The sequence below is a fragment of the Aquarana catesbeiana genome, linkage group LG01 (assembly GCF_042186555.1).
Source record: "Aquarana catesbeiana isolate 2022-GZ linkage group LG01, ASM4218655v1, whole genome shotgun sequence".
In the NCBI taxonomy this organism is placed as follows: Eukaryota; Metazoa; Chordata; class Amphibia; order Anura; family Ranidae; genus Aquarana; species Aquarana catesbeiana.
In genome coordinates, this window is record NC_133324.1 from 964,337,105 (window position 1) to 964,358,303 (window position 21,199).

A 21,199-nucleotide genomic window follows, 5' to 3' on the forward strand; every position below is an offset into this window, starting at 1 on the left:
TGACACATTTCTTTTTTAACATAAATCAATCAATCATAGTCATTAACTCTTTATCTAAGCAAACCCATCATGTTACATTATATCACGTCACCCAGACAGATATAACTTGAGACTATCTTATGACACATACGTCGCTTCCCCATGTCTAGTTTAGTTTTCAACACAAGACTAGGGATGAGCCGAACACCCCCCTGTTCGGTTCGCACCAGAACATGCGAACAGGCAAAACATTTTTCGTACACGCGAACACCGTTAAAGTCTATGGGCTAATTTTAAAGGCTTATATGCAAGTTATTGTCATAAAAAGTGTTTGGGGACCTAGGTCCTGCCCCAGGGGACATGTATCAATGCAAAAAAAGTATTAAAAACGTCAGTTTTTTCGGGAGCAGTGATTTTAATAATGCTTAAAGTGAAACAATAAAAGTGTAATATTCCTTTAAATTTCGTACCTGGGGGGTGTCTATAGTATGCCTGTAAAGGGGCGCATGTTTCCCTTGTTTAGAACAATCTGACAGCAAAATGACATTTCAAAGGAAAGAAAGTCATTTAAAACTTCTTGCGGCTATTAATGAATTGTCGGTCCGACAATACACATAAAAGTTCATTGATAAAAACGGCATGGGATTTCCTCACAGGGGAACCCCGAACCAAAATTTTTTTAAAAAATGGCGTGGGGGTCCCCCTAAATTCCATACCAGGCCCTTCAGGTCTGGTATGGATATTAAAGGGAACCCCGCGCCAATTTTTTTTTTAAAAATGGCGTGGGGGTCCCCCTTGAATCCGTACCAGACCCTTCAGGTCTGGTATGGATTTTAAGGGGAACCCCACGCCAAAATTTAAAAAAAAAATGGCATGGGGTTCCCCCAAAAATCCATACCAGACCCTTATCCGAGCACGCAACCTGGCAGGCTGCAGGAAAAGAGGGGGGACGAGAGGGCGCTCCCCCTGAACTGTACCAGGCCACATGCCCTCAACATTGGGAGGGTGCTTTGGGTTAGTGGCCCCCCAAAGCACCTTGTCCCCATGTTGATGAGGAGAAGGGCCTCATCCCCACAACCCTTGGCTGGTGGTTGTGGGGGTCTGCGGGCAGGGGCTTATAGGAATCTGGAATTCCCCTTTGACAAGGGGACCCCCAGATCCCGGCCCCCCTGTGTGAAATGGTAATGGGGTACAAAAGTACCCCTACCATTTCACAAAAAAGTGTCAAACAGTGTCAAAAAGTGTCAAAAATTTTAAAAAAGACAAGAGACAATTTTTGACAATTCCTTTAATTGTGCGTCAGAGGGGGGCGGGGTCACCGGGTGGCCCACCCTCCATTATTTAAGGAGTGTCAGAAGAAGGGAAGCGTCACACAGCGGGAGCCTCCCATGGATGTGGCCCAAGAACGAATCAGAGAAGAAGACGCCGTGGAGGAAGATGCCGGACAAGAACACCGGAGCATGAAGCAGAGGATCACAGGGAGAACCAGAGGAAGAAGAAGATAGAAGAAGAAACCGAAGGAAGAAGGAAGGAAGGAAGAAGACCCGAAGAAGATGGAAAGAAGAAGACTTTAAATAAAGGAATTGTCAAAAACTCTCTTGTCATTTTTAACATTTTTGACACTTTTTTTGTGAAATGGTAGGGGTACTTTTGTACCCAATTACCATTTCACACAGGGGGGTGGGATCTGGAGGTCCCCGGCCAGGGTTGTGGAGATGAGGCACTTGTCCTCATCAACATGGGGACAAGGTGCTTTGGGGGCCGCTACCCCAAAGCACTCTCCCAATATTGAGGACATATGGCCTGGTATGGTTCAGGAGGGAGGGGGGCCGCTCTCTCGTCCTCCCCCCTCTTTTCCTGTGGCCTGCCAGCTTGCGTGCTCGAATAAGGGTCTGGTATGGATTTTTGTGGGGACCCCATGCCATTTTTTTTTTACTTTGGCACGGGGTTCCCCTTAATATCCATACCAGACCCTGATATGAAATTTAGGGGGACCCCCGCGCCATTTTTTTTTTAAATTTTGGTTTGGGGTTCCCCTGTGGGGAAATCCCATGCCATTTTTATCAATGAACTTTTATGTGTATTGCCGGACCGACAATTCATTCATTATAGCCGCAAGTAGTTTTAAATGACTTTTTTTCCTTTGAAATGTCATTTTGCTGTCAGACTGTTCTAAACACAGGAAACATGCGCCCCTTTACAGGCATACTATAGACACCCCCCAGGTACAAAATTTAAAGGAATATTACACTTTTATTATTTCACTTTAAGCATTATTAAAATCACTGCTCCCGAAAAAACGGACGCTTTTAAAACTTTTTTTTGCATTGATACATGTCCCCTGGGGCAGGACCCAGGTCCCCAAACGCTTTTTATGACAATACCATGCATATAAGCCTTTAAAATTAGCACTTTTGATTTCTCCCATAGACTTTTAAAAGGTGTTCTGGGCTTTCAAATTTGCCGCGAACACCCCAAATTGTTCGCTGTTCGGCGAACTGGCGAACAGCCGATGTTCAAGTCGAACATGAGTTTGACTCGAACTTGAAGCTCATCCCTACACAAGACCCATCTTACACAACAATATATATTTTTATTTAATCAGCAAGATAACTTTTAAAGGTACAGTTCGTATATTAGATTGCAAATCACAAGGGGGGCTTTTTACATGACCCTTTCAACAAAACATTTGTTTGGTATGGATGCCATTCAGAATTTGGTTTGCATTTTCTCAATGAGTCCCCTCATTCTCTGATTGAACAAGATAGAGATGTGGTGCAGTGACACCACAGGCAGGGTGGGGCATATACGGACACATCTTGGGCAGGGCAGAGAGTATAAATGATGGACCTGTAGTGATGGTAGACCTAATGGATACACCATAGGGGAATGCACAGCCTTTGAAACAGTTACACTTGATGGAGGATATTGTTGTGATGACTTGATGATGGATTTAGAGATGAGTTATAACCAGGGGACTCCTCTGTGTGTTACTCTTTACAGCTCGGGGTGTGAGGATGACTTTGGGACAATGCTGGAACAGCTTGATTGGGATTTATACAGCTCCATTTTCCTTGTAATAATTGTCCTTGAGGTTTAATTGTAATTATGTATTGGTAATTCACTATATTGGTTGGATAATTATATATTATCATTAGCGCTATAAATACTATAATAGTTTTTATATATTAGATGTTGCTATGCAGGACGGTGCCCGGTACATGATTATGTATTTGTGGTTGTGGTATTATCTCTAGATTTCTGGGTTGACAGGTAACAGATAGCACATTATTCTGGGTATCTGTAACATGGGAGCTTATGTGATTGGTTTTAAATTAGAGGCTATATCATTACAGATAATTCATCGTTTGCGGTCCAAATACTTTGTACCTTTTTTGGCTCCATTCTATTGGTGTTCTTGGATTCTGTTTCCTGCTTTGCTGCAGTTAAGGAAGCCTTTTTACTATAGGCTCGTTCTTTATGTATCATGTAAGTAAATATTGGTGTTATTTGTAATTTGATGGAAACATATTATGGTATGAATATTTCATTATACATTGTAGATTATCGTCATCCAGAGTCTCATGAAGAAGTGAATTCATTTTATGAAACGCGTAGTGCATGGGTCACTAAATGACGGACCGTGGTCCGGAACCGGACTGAGTGACAGTGCTGTCCGGACTGCGGCCATGCCACTGTCACAGCTTGGTGTCCTCTCCCAGCTCTTCCGCCCGGCCACTGATGTCAGCAGGCGGGGATGTGGGATTTGTATTCAGCCCCCTTTACTCTGATACCCCTAACTTAAATCTAGTGGAACCAATTGCCTTTAGAAGTCACCTAATTGGTAAATAGAGTCCCCCTGTGTGTCATTTAATCTCAGTATAAATACAGCTGTTCTGTGAAGCCCTCAAAGGTTTGTTAGAGAACCTTAGTGAACAAACAGCATCATGAAGGCCAAGAGACACACCAGACAGGTCAGGGATAAAGTTGTGGAGAAGTTTAAAGCAGGTTTCGGTTATAAAAAAATATCTCAAGCTTTGAACATCTCATGGAGCACTGTTCAATCCATCATCCGAAAATGGAAAGATTGTGGCACAACTGCAAACCTACCAAGACATGGCCGTCCACCTAAACTGACCGGCCGGGCAAGGAGAACATTCATCAGAGAAGCAGCCAAGAGGCCCATGGTAACTCTGGAGGAACTGCAGAGATCCACAGCTCAGGATCTGTCCACAGGACAACTATTTTGAATCAAATCCTTTTTATTATTTTATATGAAAACAACATTGACACAATACAGATAAAACCACAAAAATAGAAATCACACCAAACCAAAACCCCCCAGAGAAAAAAAGAATATATAAATAAATATATGTACCCCAAACCACCCCCCTTCAACAAACCCCGCCATCCAACCCCCCCACCCCCACCCCCCCCCCCCCCCGCTCACTCACAGTATATATGACACACACAAAAAAAATGACAATATCCAGTATTACAAAGTACACAGTACCCATTGGTTGACATGATACCTAAGTCATAGATTGAAGCCATCTAGACCAGATAACATCAAACTTATTCAGGGAGTTCCTTAGGGAATATGAATGCTTTTCAAAGAGAATGATCCTATTGAGATCTACAATCCAATCGGACACAGTCGGTGGATGTGGAGAGGTCCATTTAAGAGCAATCTGTCTACGGGCAACAAAAAGTGCACGCCTTATAGTATTACCAATAGGGGAGGTATAGATAGAGGTTTCACATTAACCCAATATACATATAAGCGGTTCAACCAGAATATTAATATCCAATATAAAAAAGTCAAAATGCATCGCTAAATTAAAAATAATAAAAAGATTATAATAGTCCGTTGAAACTATTTTAGAAGAGTAGAAGTGACGTGAAGCCTCCACCAAAACTTCAGTGTGCACAAAGGAAGCACACCACACCCCCCCGCAGCCAATCTGCTTACCAGAAAACAATGAAAAGCATGCAATGTAATCATATGATGCCAAGGCTCAACTGTAGCTCCGAATGACACACTCCATCACAGACAGCCAGAAAATGGAAAAGCCAGATGGTCACATGACATCAGGACATCAAGGTTCACATGGGAAGATGAATGGATTATGTAGTCACCAGCGAGATAACCCAGTAGAAAAAGAGCAATAATAGTGAAGCCCGTATGGGTAAAAAAAAGGCATTTATTGTAGTCTACTTATAAATATGCAGTATACATCATCACAAACAGAAAATGGTCCGCAGTTCACAGCGTGCTTGCATCAGCCAGCCTGACATGTTTCATCCTATATGGATATCATCAGAGGCGTGGCTAATGATGCAAGCACGTCCACATAAATAGCAAAGCATCTTAGATCGCACTGCCCTCTGATAGGGCAGTGCGGCACATAAAACAGCTGTTTTTAATTTTTTAATTTCGCCTCCGGCCGCACATGCGCATTAAGAGCGCCCTATATGTGAAGCAGGAAGTAAAACAACATTTGGCTCAGCCGTGCATGCGCAGTACGGCCGTGCGGTTCACATAAACAGGAAACAATACCCAGCGAGGTCAACAGAAGAGCGGAACGTCGTACGTCACTCCGCAATGGGGTAAACTAAACGTGTCCTAATTGAAGGAATTGATAAAACCAGCTGGATTCTACAGAGAACTCTCCCCTCAGATCTTCAAAGGATTTAAGTATAACATTCTGATATAGCTGAGCTAAAGTAGTTATTCCTAATTTTGCCCATCTCTGAAAGCCTCTAAGAGCCGAAATTTGTGAAAGTCTATCATTTTCCCATATGGGAGTGTATCTAGTGGGATATGCGACAGCCAGCATTTTTTTAACTGTATCCCATACTTCACAGATTAACATACAAGTAGGCATATCAGCAGGCGAGACACCCTATCTTGCACCATCGAGGACAAAAAGTGGAGACCGACCCTTAAATGCAAAAGAGAATAATCTTCGAGCAGGAAAGGATATCTGTTCAGACTCCCATCCAGCAAAACTATTAGTCGTGCACTCCACAAATCTGGCCTTTATGGAAGAGTGGCAAGAAGAAAGCCATTGTTGAAAGAAAGCCATAACAAGTCCCGTTTGCAGTTTGGGAGAAGCCATGTGAGGGACACAGCAAACATGTGGAAGTTTGAGTACCAAATAGATATAAAACAAAAATATTGATGTTCTGGTGAGGCAACCCTTTTAATTGAATTTGAAAGTATATGTCGCCAGTGAGGGATAGGAGGGTTAGTCCTCCAGCAACTGTAATTGGGACTTGGAGTGGCAAGCACATAATTGATTGATGTGCACCCATCTCTCACTGATTTCACCATTCCATGGAATATGCATATGCATATGGAGATCCTGTCCACAATGTTGAATGGACCTCTGCAGGACGACAGGAATTTCTGTTCCTTTACCGGGTTTCTCGCGAAATTGTAGAGATACACCTTGTCCTCAGTTTCATACTCCATCTTTGTGGTTTTTAAGATCATAGTATGTTTTAGCGCTAGTTGCAGCTCTTTCAATATTTCTCTGTGCGAATGAGAACGCATATTGTAAATGCTTCCGTAAATCTTCTATACTGTATATTGGTGAGTTGTGGTGGCGTTGATCAGATTATGGTCAGTGGTGCGGTACAAGAGGTGTTGGGGCAGGACCATCCACCTTCCGGTCATGAGTTTGAAAGGTGACATTTTTGTGACTGTATTCGGGGTTGTCCTTAAGGCCATCAGGACTAAACAAAGCTTTGCATCCCAGTCCTTGCCTGTATCCTTTACAAATTTCTTCAGTATGTTTACAATTGTCTGATTGTACCATTCCACTCCACCACTAGAGGCGGGTCGATAGGCGATGTGTAATTTCCTTTTTACGCCCAATATCTTCCACAGTTTAGTCATTACTTCGCTAGTGAAATGTGAACCCCTATCAGACTCTATTCTCTGGGGAAGGCCGAAGCGTGAAAATATGTGATTTATCAAAAGGGCAGCACATGTGTCGGAGCTGTTATTTGGTGCTGGAATACACTCAACATATTTGGTAAATAAACATGTCACGGTTAACATATATTGATTCCCTCGTGAAGATTTCATTACAGGCCCAATGAAATCCATTTGTAGGTCTGACCAAGGCATGCATATTCTCCTTTTCTGAAGGGCTTGAGGACATATTAAGCATACTTGACAGTATGCCTTCACATCACGCAGCATATGAGGCCAGTAGGCGTAATCCTGGAGGATCTCATAGGTGATTTTTTCTCCGCAGTGCCCAGGCGTGGGGGCATCATGGGCATGCTGTAGCATTAAACCTCTGAATTTAAGTGGGACTACCCATTGTTGGATACCCCCTTTTGAGGTGCGGATCAACAATCCCTGATGCAGCGGGAACTGGGATTTGGATTTCATTAATATATGTAAGTCTTCCTTGCCCGTATAATTTTCTTGATTAAGGGGATTCTGGTCCGGGAGTTTTAAATGGTTATAAAACAAGCCAATTATTAGTTCTTCCTTTTGGGCTGTGATTACATCTACACTGGGGTTTTCATGACACCACTGCAATACATTTTGAATCATCAGTCATCTTAGCTTGTTGTCTAGTGACAGCTTCTAACTGTACTGAACCTAAGAGATGATCTATATCTAGCAACTCCCCTGTTAGTGCCCCATCTTTGGCTAGAGTATTGGCCTGATCATTCCCTTCCTTTTCTTCACCTAGAACTTTGGAGAGGCCCTTGGTTTTCTTAAAATACAGAGTGATCTTGTGTTCCCTTACCAATTGGTCAATTTGACAAAACAACTTACCGTGTTTGACAGGTTTATGGTTACTTTTTACCATGTTGTTCCTTTTCCATCAGGGAAGATACTCAACAAAACTATTCCTGACATAATTTGAATCAGTGATGATGGCAAATTCTTTAAGGCGGTAATCTATGGCCATCTCAATGGCTTTCAGGATTGCAGTGAGTTCAGCAACTTGGCTGCTTCTTGGCCCAAGCTTGTATCCCACAGAGATTGGGGCTACAACTTTGGGTCCATATGATCCTGATGCCAGCCGTTGGAGCTGGTCTTTGTCCTTATGATGATAGGCCCAGCCATCTACATATGCACACGGCAACTGTTTACAGTATTCATCATCATAAATCTTATAGCGTGACAACAGTTGTTCTTCTAAGAAGTCAGTAGGGATGAGCTTTGAGTTGACTCGAACATTGGCTGTTCGCAAGTTCTCCGAACAGCGAACAATTTGGGGTGTTTGCGGCAAATTCGAATGCCGCGGAACACCCTTTAAAAGTCTATGGGAGAAATCAAAAGTGCTAATTTTAAAGGCTTATATGCAAGTTATTGTCATAAAAAGTGTTTGGGGACCCGGGTCCTGCCCCAGGGGACATGGATCAATGCAAAAAAAGGTTTTAAAAACGGCCGTTTTTTCAGGAGCAGTGATTTTAATAATGCTTAAAGTCAAACAATAAAAGTGTAATATCCCTTTAAATTTCGTAGCTGGAGGGGGTCTATAGTATGCCTGTAAAGGGGCGCATGTTTCCCGTGTTTAGAACAGTCTGACAGCAAAATGACATTTTGAAGGAAAAAACCAATTTAAACCTACTCGCGGCTATTGCATTGCCGACAATAAACATAGAAGTTCATTGATAAAAACGGCATGGGAATTCCCCACAGGGGAACCCCGAACCAAAATTAAAAAAAAAAAATGACGTGGGAGTCCCCCTAAATTCCATACAAGGCCCTTCAGGTCTGGTATGGATATTAAGGGGAACCCCGGCCAAAATTTAAAAAAAAAATGACGTGGGGTTCCCCCTAAATTCCATACCAGACCCTTCAGGTCTGGTATGGATTTTAAGGGGAACCCCGCGCCCAAAAAAAAAAAAAACGACGTGGGGTGCCCCCAAAAATCCATACCAGACCCTTATCCGAGCATGCAACCTGGCAGGCCGCAGGAAAAGAGGGGGGGGACGAGAGTGCGGCCCCCGCCCTCCTGAACCGTACCGTACATGCCCTTAACATTGGGAGGGTGCTTTGGGGTAGCCCCCCAAAACACCTTATCCCCATGTTGATGAGGACAAGGGCCTCATCCCCACAACCCTGGCCGGTGGTTGTGGGGGTCTGCGGGCGGGGTGATTATCGGAATCTGGAAGCCCCCTTAAACAAGGGGACCCCGAGATCCCGGCCCCCCCTGTGTGAAATGGTAAGGGGGTACTTACCCCTACCATTTCACTAAAAAACTGTCAAAAATGTTAAAAATGACAAGAGACAGTTTTTGACAATTCCTTTATTTAAATGCTTCTTCTTTCTTCTATCTTCCTTCATCTTCTTCTTCTGGTTCTTCTGGTTCTTCCTCCAGCGTTCTCGTCCAGCATCTCCTCTGCGGCGTCTTCTATCTTCTTCTCCTCGGGCCGCTCCGCACCCATGGCATGGGGGGAGGCTCCCGCTCTTCTCTTCATCTTCTTCTTCATCTTCTTCTCTTCTTCCTTCTGCTCTTCTTCTCTTCTTCTCTTCTTCATTTTCTTCTCCGGGCCGCTCCGCATCCATGCTGGCATGGAGGGAGGCTCCCGCTGTGTGACGGCGTCTCCTCGTCTGACGGTTCTTAAATAACGGGGGCGGGGCCACCCGGTGATCCCGTCCCCCTCTGACGCACGGGACATGATGGGACTTCCCTGTGGCTTTCACCGTGACATCACAGGGAAGTCCCGTCAAGTCACCGTGCGTCAGACGGTTCTTATTTAAGAACCGTCAGACGAGGAGACGCCGTCACACAGCGGGAGCCTCCCTCCATGCCAGCATGGATGTGGAGCGGCCCGGAGAAGAAAATGAAGAAGAGAAGAAGAGAAGAAAAGAAGAAGAGAAGAAGATGAAGAAGATGAAGAGAAGAGCGGGAGCCTCCCCCTATGCCATGGGTGCGGAGCGGCCCGAGGAGAAGAAGATAGAAGACGCCGCGGAGGAGATGCTGGACGAGAACATCGGAGGAAGAACCAGAAGAGCCAGAAGAACCAGAAGAAGAAGAAGATGAAGGAAGATAGAAGAAAGAAGAAGCATTTAAATAAAGGAATTGTCAAAAACTGTCTCTTGTCATTTTTAACATTTTTGACAGTTTTTTAGTGAAATGGTAGGGGTAAGTACCCCCTTACCATTTTACATAGGGGGGGGCGGGATCTGGGGGTCCCCTTGTTAAAGGGGGCTTCCAGATTCCAATAAGCCCCCCGCCCGCAGACCCCCACAACCACCGGCCAGGGTTGTGGGGATGAGGCCCTTGTCCTCATCAACATGGGGACAAGGTGTTTTGGGGGGCTACCCCAAAGCACCCTCCCAATGTTGAGGGCATGTGGCCTGGTACGGTTAAGGGGGGGCGCACTCTCGTCCCCCCTTTTTTCCTGCGGCCTGCCAGGTTGCGTGCTCGGATAAGGGTCTGGTATGGTTTTTTTGGGGGGACCCCACGCAGTTTTTTTTTTTTTTTGGCACGGGGTTCCCCTTAAAATCCATACCAGACCTGAAGGGTCTGGTATGGAATTTAGGGGGAACCCCACGTCATTTTTTTTTAAATTTTGGCCGGGGTTCCCCTTAATATCCATACCAGACCTGAAGGGCCTGGTATGGAATTTAGGGGGACCCCCACATCATTTTTGAACTTCTATGTGTATTGTTGGCAATGCAATAGCCGCGAGTAGTTTTAAATGGGTTTTTTCCTTCGAAATGTCATTTTGCTGTCAGACTGCTCTAAACACAGGAAACATGCGCCCCTTTACAGGCATACTATAGACACCCCCCAGCTACGAAATTTAAAGGGATATTACACTTTTATTGTTTGACTTTAAGCATTATTAAAATCACTGCTCCTGAAAAAACGGCCGTTTTTAAAACTTTTTTTTGCATTGATCCATGTCCCCTGGGGCAGGACCCAGGTCCCCAAACACTTTTTATGACAATAACTTGCATATAAGCCTTTTTAAAATTAGCACTTTTGATTATTCATGTTTGTGTCCCATAGACTTTAATGGTGTTCGTGTGTTCGAACAAACTTTTTTCCTGTTCGCATGTTCTGGTGCGAACCGAACAGGGGGGTGTTCGGCTCATCCCTAGAAGTCAGTGTCTGTGGTCCCCGTGCAGGGATCAGGGGCGGAACAATCATGCAGCTCAGCAAGGCCTTGGGCCACTGGACTTTTCTTGTTCTGTTTGTATCGAATTTCCAGGGGCCACCCTTTCAAGGACAAAGTTCAAGCAGTGATGCGGCTATTAGACACATTTCCATCCCTGATACGTTCACTCTGTAAATACTGCAAAGGATGGTGTGTGGTCTCAACAATAATTCTTTCACCTTGAATGTTACTGGAAATTCTGTAATGGACAATAAAGCTTTTTCGCAGTCAGAAAACGTAATCTCAACTGAGAACAATGTTTTACTGGCGTAGGCGATAATCTGACATTCTCTTGTTTTTGGTAAAGAACAGAACTCATACTCACCTGCGTGTACTCTGTCTCAAGGAAAAAAGGTTTACCTCCTTCTGGATATGCAAGATAGGGGGCTTGGGTGAGTCATACCTTCAAAAAAGAAGGGACATTGAGGCCTTAAGTTGGCCCCAGGGACTTTAAATGCTGCTGAGATCAATAAGGTAGAGAACATAAAATAAAATACATTCTTTATTTAACAATCTTTAAAAACAGACATTGGCCAAAAACCACATACAAAACAGTATTTCATTGATACAGAGATTAATACCACTCTCTCAACATGTTTCGCTCCTTATGGCAACGCTGGTTTAAACAAATCTTGACCATCACTAGTAAGTGTATTTTCTTTAGCAATCATTTTTTGTATTTGACCCAAAACTTAGTTTACTTTTTATGCCTATATCTTTAGGTCCCTTGTGGTAGTTTGCAGACGTATCTTCAGGTCTGGCTCACCCACCAGCTGTTTGTGGGCGTTCTGGCCCTGTATACTGCCCACTTTCCGACTGCTATCCTACTGCAGCATAGGAACCGTCCTTCCGCATATACAGCAATTTGGCTCCTTATCATCTTTTGGATGTAACCCCTCGCTACTTATGAATTGATTCTATTAGAGGTACACCTTTTTATATTCCCATTCTGGATCATTTTTACCCCCAGACACAATGCTATTGCTAGTCAACTTTATTAAAATTGATATGATTATAATACCCATCTATTTGATTTTTCTCCCCTTTAGAGAATTTCATTTACTTCTAGAATTTTTATTCCTCTCTGCATGCCTTTTCAATGAGGTGGGGACTGAAGAGCAAAACATCTGCCATCGCACAAATCTCTATTTTTTTAAATATATATTTTTCTCTACAGGTAAGACTGAAAAAGTAAATTGTGACGTGGTGGTTGATGTTGGTTTTTTTTTATTTTCTCTTGTGATATTATTTTTTGATACACATATGTTGTATATTCCTTTGATGTATGATATATATATATACATTTTATCAATTTTTGTATTTTTCATATATTATTTTTTTTCCCCATGATCAAATCAATATGTATCAATATATATTATGATTGCAGTTTACAAGCAGACATTTGTTTACATATATATTTTCTCTATCTTCATAGTTGACCATAATATCACAATATATCTCCTGAAGAAGCTTAGGAAAGCGAAACATGTTGAGAGAGTGGTATTAATCTCTGTATCAATGAAATACTGTTTTGTATTTGGTTTTTGGCCAATGTCTGTTTTTAAAGATTGTTAAATAAAGAATGTATTTTATTTTATGTTCTCTACCTTTTTGATCTCAGCACCGTTTAAAGTCCCTGGGGCCAACTTAAGGCCTCAATGTCCCTTCTTTTTTCAAATGTATTTTCCGGCATGTGGTGCTTCTGATTTTTCCTCCCTTCCAAATATTTTTATCTGAGTCATACCTTCAGTTCCTACACAGCGTCTGCTTGTTCCTTGCCCCATGACCACTCAGTGTCTTTCTTCAGCAGATGAAGTAATGGTTTGCTAATCTCAGCGTAATTGTCGATGAACTTACGTGAATAGTTACCATTCCTAGAAACTATCTTAATTCTTTAATAGGGATGGTTTGCGAACAGGCAAAAAATTTGTTCGAACGCGCAAACACTGTTAAAGTCTATGGGAGACGAATATGAATAATCAAAAGTGCAATTTTAAAGGCTTATATGCAAGTTATTGTCATAAAAAAAGTATTTGGGGACCTGGGTCCTGCTCCAGGGGACATGTATCAATGCAAAAAAATAATACACAGCCTAGACATTCAATATGGGCAGATGATAATGATGCATTTCTCTACACACTGTATATGATAATATCAGCACATCAATAGTATAAGATAACCTCTACAATTTTGATAGAAAAAGAAAATTAAGATTTAATGGTCTGTATCTTACTAACAGCTTAAAAGGGGAAGATGTCCGCCAATATGTAAGTACATCGAGTGGTTCCAGTCACAAGGTCCAGCAAGATGGAGCATGGTCAAATATCAGCAGACTTCTTGATCGTCTAGGGGTGTATCCGGCGTGTGGGTCTGTGATCCCTTCTCTATGGTCCTCACATCCTTTATACCATCTGGGACAATAAGCTTATAAAATGATCATAAGCTCAGCCTAGAAGGTTTGGCTTATTCTCCCTTGGTTTGGAGAACTTTATTTGATTTACTTGGTAAGCTCAGGTAATATCATCTTCAGCCACTAGGTTTGTCTGAGGACAGAAAATGTATTCTAAACTATTTGTTAACAGAAAAATTAGTTTTCTTTTACAATGGGTATTTATCTATATATTGGGGCTTTTTCATATATGTCTATATTGTTCAGGGACCCCGGCAATTGGTACAAAATATAATACATTTAGTATAAATTTGATTAATTAATATCACACACAATGGATGTTTATATGGATAAATGCAAATGCATATCCTATGAAAACCTATTTGTCTTGGGCCAACACATGTTATATGGGTATTTTCATGTAGATGCAGTCACGGTTTCTATGTCTTTACAACAATGATGGTATCTAGACACAATTCTTCATTTGTTCTACCTCAAAATTTATATTTCTCTCTATGGCAGATTACTCATGGGGTCAGTGGATATAAAAATGATGGTCGTTATCTGTGACCTGGAGTCTTATATATAGCATTTGCAAAAAAAAAAAAAACATACAGGAATTGAATGTCTTCCTTGAGTATTGGAAATAGACCTTGGACAGGCTTTACTGAGGGTTTAGAGAAAGATTTAGCTGTACAAACAATTTCTCCTTATAGACACTTTTAGTCAATATCATTATAGTCTGTTCATACATTTGGGACTGTTGACGTTTTGGTGTAATATAAACCTTGCATCTCAGTCATTGTCTGAGGGACAGCTTGAGTCAACATTGGGGTTGACTAAGGAGACAATTTCACCCTTTGAAACAATGGGGTTATTTACCCACTGTTTTCCTTTAATCAAAGGCTTTGTAACTTGGATCTGGAAACACAAATTTTGACCATTGTCAGCTGGTTTTGTGTAAGTGAACATTATTGTTCATGTTTACTGGGCTTCAACATAGGTTTTGTCTCTTTACTTCAGCAATCAGCCTATTCTGTTGGGGGGGGGGGGGGGGGGGTGCTTTCCTGGAGCGATGACTCAGTTAAAGTCTGAATGAAAAATTATGATATTTTGATGTGTCTCGGCCATGACAGTTTGCAAAAATGTGTCAACTTTCCTGGCCACCACCATAATTTGATAGTATGTATATCCCAAGTGCAGGAGTAGTGGCAATGTTCAAGATATTGCCACTGACCAGTTCTGGTCCTTTTGCAAGGCTAATAGGCAAGATAAATTTTAAAAAAAGGGCATGAGGGGCTGGGCCCTGCCATACTCTACCCCACTGCATTGTCTTAAAGGGTAACTCCACTTTCATGGGGAAAAAAATAGCAAATAAAGAAAAAATAATATAGCACATGTAATTGTGACACTAATCATGTTGTAATTCAATGTTACCCTGTTTCCCCTAAAATAAGACCTAGCGTGATTGTCGGTGATGGCTGCAATATAAGCCCTACCCTCCAAATAAGCCCTACCCTGTTTCCCCGAAAATAAGCCCTACCCTGAAAATGAGACCTACAAAGACTTTAACTAGGGCTTATTTGGGGGGGAAGGGCTTATATTGAAGCCATCGCCGACAGTCACGCTAGGTCTTATTTTAGGGGAAACAGGGTATTAAAAATTACCTTTCCTTTTCAATCTGCAGCCACTGTAATTTTCTTTTCTTTTTTTTTTTCAATATGTTTATTTATTTTTACATTTTAACAGGGCACACAAAAGAAAAAAAACATAAAAGACTTTTTGATACACGTATTTTGATACCATATAGTATTTATATCACGTGATTGGTGAATGAATTCGGAACGTGTGAGAAACGTGCGGCACCCTGTGATAGGCTGTGTTGGGTCACCTCAGAGACATTCTCCCTCATTTATCTCCTGTTGGCACAGATCCGGATATGAGATATCTGTACGGGCACCATCTATACGGGGACGGAGTACACCCTGGTGGCCACTAACAAAATAGCAGAGAAGCATCCAACCACTTACATGCTGATCGTCTAAGGATTGGAGGTGAGAGTTCTGTGAGCTCACTTGTGGATGACTTATATTTCTCCTCTTTTTCATTAAAGTTCTGTGGGCTACTTTATATATATAAGAACAACACTTTGAGATTATTATCATCGAGTTAATTGCCCAATGAGAAGAGGACTAATACATCATTATATGGACTTCTCCATTAGTCTCTACCATTTTTAATGTCCCAGAGCATTTATTGATATATCATCATCCTACACTTATTTATTATCATTTATTTATTACCCACTGTTTACATTATTTATGATTGATGTAGCACTTATTTACTGTTGCGCAAGATCATTTCTTTTATTTATATCTTTTGTGTGTTTGTGACACTATTAGATGTTGCTGCAGACAGTATTCAGCACTTTTACATATGATACCACTCTAATCCTAAAAAACAAAAAACTGCATAAATCATATGTGCATCCCCAAAATTGTAATTAAGGCAAATTAAAACCTAAAATTGCATATGAATATGGGTGCATTCAGTGCTGATAATTAATTACATAGAGCATACGGCTAATTAACATGCATCAGTAATAAATAATTCAGGTGAAATAAAAATATATAAAAAAAAACAAATTCAATACATAAAATGCAAAATAATCCGTGGGTACGTTTCTAAATTAAGTTTGGTGCATTAAAGCATATGAAAAGTCAGTAAAACATGCTTGGATGAGTAAAGTGCCAAATAAGCTTAAAACTCCACTGATGATGGTAGTAGCGAATTCAATGTCACTTTTCACCTCTCCGTTCCCGGTAGGGTTTACACTGATTCTCCGCTTACTCTCATGCCATATAGAATATATAAGAGAGACAGATCCATTGCGCAATGATCTCAGCAAAATAAAATTGCAAGGATACTAAGTTGTACTCACATATTCCTAGCTTGAAAAGATCGCGTATGGATTGTAATGATCAGCTGCATGTGGCTCTGTATCACGGGCTATTCGTTCGCCCCCAATGCTCACACACAAATGTGTCTAGGATTATTTTGCATTTTATGTATTCAATTTGGTTTTTTTTATATATTTTTATTTCACCTGAATTATTTATTACTGATGCACGTTAATTAGCCGTATGCTCTATGTAATTAATTATCCGCACTGAATGCACCCATATTCATATGCAATTTTAGGTTTTAATTTGCCTTAATTACAATTTTGGGGATGCACATATGATTTATGCAGTTTTTTGTTTTTTAGGATTAGAGTGGTATCATATGTAGAAATTCATGTTTATAGTGTATGTTTTACACAGTTTATATATTTATTTGTGTGTTTTTTATACACATAGGTATTGCACTTAGGTATGCACGTGAGAGGTTAATATCAGCGCAATTATCCACTCACATATAATTTAGCACCATTATTTATTTATTAGTTGCAGCTATATTAATTGGTTATCTCTCAGCATCACAATATTTTGGTTATTTATTCACGTCAGCGCTTAAGCACCCCCTTTTTTATTCAGCACTTTTCATTGCACTCTATTGCACTTTACTTTTTATTTCACCAATACGTTGGACACGTATATCATTGATTATTTATTTATTTATCTATTTACCTTTAACACGTTATAGTATCTATGATGTTATCATATATCAATGAAGGATTATTGATTATTGAATCTCTTCATCCAGATTAACCATTTTTTATCGAACAGTTTACAACGCATAGAGTTTGCTATGAGGCGCTCAAAGGTGTAACTTCTATTTACAGCTAGGATCACATCCGAGAGGTTAGTAGAGGTAGCGTCCTTCCAATGGCGCAGTAGTAGGTTCCTAGTTTCTAAGAGAATGTGGGTGACCACTGATCTGAAGTATGATGGGAATTTCTCTATGCCCAAGTGTAGAATTCCTAGTTCTGGGTTGGGAGGTGTGAGGATACCAGTTAGTGAGGAAATTAGTTGGAATATTTGATTCCATAGACTTTTTATGCTCGGACAGTGCCAGAACATATGTAGTAAGTGTCCCGTGTTACTGCAGTTTCTCCAGCAGAGAGGGGAGTGATCTGGGAAGAATTTAGCAAGTCTGTAAGGTGTATAGTGGCATCTATTAGTAATTTTGACCGTTAGGTCCCAATGTTTGGTGCAGTGGGAAGCCTTATGGAATTCCGTAAAAGCAAATTGCCATTGTGCGACCGTATGTGCGGTGCCTAAGTCTGTTTCCCATTTGTGGATTGCAGTGGTTTTTCTAAGAACCAATTTGTCTTGTAATAGATTATAGAAGAGAGATATCCCCCTGATGTTATTGTGGGTTGTGGAATAGATTTCCCAAGCTTTGGTAGGTATCTTTGTCTTTGTGATAGGATTTGTTTTCATTTGTGAGATACGTACACAGGTAAATAGAGTGTTTTTTGGCAGGTTATAGTCATGGAGAATTTGTTCCGCTGAGTTAGGCTGTTGGTCCGTAAACAGATCCGAGATCTGTGTGATACCTTGTTTTGAAAGTGGTTTGATTGATAACATGGGGATTTGGGCTTCTAAGATGTCAAGTGGATGCTGCACGTCTATGACCACTTCCGCAGGGTGTTTTAAGGACAAAAGGTATCGCCATGCTTGGATAGACACCCTAATTGGTGGCGAGAGATGTTTTATATTCCAATGTTTCCAGTTGTCCCCCATGAGAAAGGTTTTCAGTGTCTTAGTTGGGGTTTGCCTTTCCTCTATATCTACCCATATTGGTCTATCAGGACCCTGGAACCAGTGTTTAAGTTGGACTAATGTGACTGCCCAAAAATAGTCATGTAAGTATGTTAAGCCCGCCCCTCCTACTCGTTTATGCGGAGTCAGGTTATATTTGGGACATCTGGCTTTCTTACCATTCCACAGGAATTTCCACATAAGATTGGACATTTTTTCTAACACAGTAAAACCTTGGTTTGAGAGTAACTTGGTTTGAGAGCGTTTTGCAAGACAAGCAAAATGTTTTAATAAATTTTGCCTTGATATACAAGCAATGTCTTGATATAAGAGTAGCGTCATGTCACAACTGAGTATAAAAACGAAGAGTGGAGCCTCTAAGTATAGTAATATGGTTACATTTAATGAAGGTACAACATTTAGCAACTTATTGCTACACTTAGCGGTGCCTCCCTTCTCTTTTATACCCTGTAAAAAAATGCTTTGATATACAAGTGCTTTGGATTACTAGCATGTTTCTGGAACGAATTATGCTTGCAAACCAAGGTGTTACTGTATAGTGTTGAGGTATGTGAATTGGTCATTTTCTAAATATGTACAAGATTTGTGACAGGATTAGCATCTTGAAGGCTGCTAATTTTCCCATCCATGAAAGTTTCTTGTTGGAGATTTCTTTCAATTAAGCTTCCATTTTGGTCAACAGCGGTTTGATGTTGGCATCCGCCAATGTGGTTGTGGTATTTGTTAACGTGACCCATAGGTACGTTATGCCTTTGGTGCTCCAAGAGTATGGAATGTGTTCAGGAACACCGAGGCTTAGAATTAATGATTTGGAAAAGTTGACTTTATAATATGATATGTCCCCAAAATCTGTGAGGATTTGATGCACTTGTTCAAGGGATGTACGTCGGTCAGTTAGCAACAATATTACATCGTCCACAAACAGGTTTATAATGTCCTTGTCGGGACCAAACTGGAAGCATTTGATGGAGGTGAGGGATCTTATGGTCTCTGCCAAGGGTTCTATCATTAGATTGAAGATAGTAGGTGATAAGGAACATCCCTGACGTGTCCCATTGCGAATGTTGAAAGGTAAGGATAAGAAAACCCTAATGAGTACACCCGAGCTGAAGGACATGAGTATAATGCTAGGATAGCCTTCAATATAGGACCTTGAAATCCAAACCTAGACATTACCATTTTCATGTATTTCCAGTGTACCCTGTCGAACGCCTTCTCCACATCTATAGACAACAGCAGAGAAGGCGTTCGACTACACACAGCATGATATATAACATTAACAATTCTCCTAGTTGCATCAGAGGTCTGTCTCCCCTTTACAAAGCCCATCTGGTCACGTTGTATGATGGTAGGGATTATGTTTTCTAATTTTCTGGCTAGGAGTTTAGCATAGACTTTAATGTCTGAGTTTAAGAGGGATATTGGTCTAAAATTGTCTGGTGTGTTGGAGTCTTTACCCAGTTTGGGCAAAGTTACAATATGAGCTCTCAGCATCTCTTGTGGGAAAGTTGATGATTCTGCCATTTGTGTAAATACTAATCCTAAGTAAGGTGATACTGAGGAACCGGAAAAGCGGAAGTTCCATTTTTGGGTGGAATTCTGCTTTAACCACTTCAGCCCCGGAGGATTTGGCTGGCCAAAGACCAGAGCACTTTTTGCGATTCGCCACTGCATCGCTTTAACTGACAATTGCGCAGTCGTGCGACATGGCTCCCAAAAAAAAATTGACGTCCTTTTTTCCCACAAATAGAGCTTTCTTTTGGTGTTATTTGATCATCTCTGTGGTTTTTATTTTTTGTGCTATAAACAAAAAAAGAGTGACAATTTTGAAAAAAAAAGCAATATTTTTTTACTTTTTGCTATAATCAATATCCCCAAAAAATATATAAAAAAACATTTTTTTCCTCAGTTTAGGTCGATATGTATTCTTCTACATATTTTTGGTAAAAAAAGATCGCAATACGCATTTATTGATTGGTTTGCGCAAAAGTTATAGTGTCTACAAAATAGGGGATAGTTTTATGGCATTTTTATTAATAATTTTTTATTAGAAATGGCGGTGATATGCGATTTTTATCATGACTGCGACATTATGGCGGACACATCATACAATTTTGACATATTTTTGTGACCATTGGCATTAATACAGCGATCAATATTATAAAATTGCATTGATTACTGTAAAAATGTCACTGGCAGTGAAGGGGTTAACCAGGAGGTGGCGCTGCAGGGGTTAAGTGTGTCCTAGGGAATGATTCTAACTGTGGGGGGATGCACTAGCTGTGACACATCACTGATCACCGCTCCTGATTACAAAATGCTTGTTTACATTAGCATCTGCCCGTTCTTCCTCTCCATGAGATGATCGCGGGTATCCCCGCGGACATCGAGTCCGCGTGACCTGCGGTCAGACTCACAGAGCTCGCGGCCGGCATGCGCACACTCCGCCGCCAGCACGCGATCACGCCTGCTATGCAAACCTCGCGAGATCATGTAATATAACGTGATTTTGCGCAGTGGAGCCAACCTGCCGCAGTAAAACTGAGGCGGCTGGTCCGCAAGCGGTTAAGCTGTTCTCTAGTTGCTGGTAATATGGTTGTCTACTGTGTCATATGGTTAGAATCTTACAGTTTTTTAGGTAATTCCTCTAACGACAATCAAATCACAGTGCAACCAGCAACCTTGCCGATCAACCTCTGTAAAAAAAATGAATTTAGAAAATAAGCCAAGTAGGGTCCCATGTATGAAGATTGTAATATGTAAAAGCCACTGTGAGGGAACCACAGAAAGTTTTACAATTTTTCTTTTGTTTTGATAGACCTGGTCATTTGACATTGCTGGAGCTGATCACTGGACATTGTTAGAGCTGGCCATTGGACATTGCTAAGGCTGGTCATTGGACATTGCTAGAGCTGGTCATTGGACATTGCTAGAGCTGGTCATTTGACATTGCTGG

General features: G+C 41.2%; 1 long non-coding RNA gene across 1 annotated transcript in view; it reads left to right on the forward strand.

The window, feature by feature from the left end:
- LOC141122093 (uncharacterized) overlaps positions 1–21,199 on the forward strand; it is a 107,342-nt gene that overhangs the window by 7,491 nt on the left and 78,652 nt on the right. Inside the window, exon 2 of the long non-coding RNA XR_012240618.1 lies at positions 15,448–15,570. This is a non-coding gene — a long non-coding RNA (uncharacterized lncRNA). The remainder of the gene's footprint in view (positions 1–15,447; positions 15,571–21,199) is intronic.